Here is a 1,238-nt window from a genome sequence, read left to right on the forward strand (position 1 = left end):
TCAATTCAAACTCGATCTTAATCCGTAGTCTGGCTGGGTTTTATACGAAATACGGACTTTATTCAGAAGCGAGACCTTATAGTCTGTTTTATGACGCCTTGTATTACATTTCAGAAAAAACATATGACCTAAAAAATTCTTATGTCTGTCACATCACTCTTTGATATTAAATTTTGGTACTCTGATATTTTGTATTATTTCAATATCACAACGACATAATTAAAGAAAAATTTCAAATGTGTTAACAGAAAGAAGAATGGAAAAAAGGGAGACGAAACCTGAAATATAGTGATGCGCCAATAATAATACTTAAATATCAAGTACACTTTGTCGATCTTAAAAATTTAGACTTTCGCAATTCGAGGTAACAAACGTAAGATCTTGGAAAGTCTCGAAATTGCATTTTTTGAAATTTTTATAAAATTCTTGATTTTATAATAACGTTTTCTTATTGATTTTACTGATATTTTGTGTGCGTTATCGATTTTCGATACTCTTGGTTTTCATGATTCAACATCCCCAATTTTTAGAAAACGTACGCTATTAGAAAATTCTTGGAAATATGTAAGCAATTCTTGCAATTTTAGATAATACAGTCTTCTTGCTTATTATATTTTCCGTTCTTTGTCAATTATTCAGACTTGATTTTCGCGATTCGAAATCCTGAATTCCTAGAATTGCAATTCTTTTAGAAGGCTCTTGGAATGTCTACAAATCGGGAAATTTTTAGGTTTTTTAGTAGTGCGACCTCTTGACTGATTATATTCTCCTGATACTTTTAACAAAGAGAAATCTGAGAAAGGCCATCCCGGCCTTTTTCGTCAATTTTCGTATGTTGCATCAGAGAGAAGGATGAGAGGCGCAATGACGGCGATTTTCTTGGGACGCTTTTGCAGGCCGTACAGTAGCGCCACACGTCCACTTTCAGAAATTGGAACTACGAGTCACATCCACTTTTCGAGGCTGTCGATGAGAATTTGGTTCATGTCCGTGCTATGTATACATCCACTTTTCGATATTGTCGGTCTTTGATGGTTCGTGTTGTCATAAACCACCAAAGACTGACAATGGCGACAATATCGTGTTGACACAAACCACCAAAGACTATGATAAATCGAAAAATTATGATTACAAAAATTCGCAAAATTTTAATTTAATGAAATTTGAGAGTTCGCAAATGTGGCGAATCTAAACTCTCAAACATTGGCAAAGAATATATATATATATATATATGTATA

This window comes from Temnothorax americanus, unplaced genomic scaffold (assembly GCF_048541705.1).
Source record: "Temnothorax americanus isolate GAGA-0224 unplaced genomic scaffold, ASM4854170v1 Scaffold22, whole genome shotgun sequence".
Taxonomy (NCBI): domain Eukaryota; kingdom Metazoa; phylum Arthropoda; class Insecta; order Hymenoptera; family Formicidae; genus Temnothorax; species Temnothorax americanus.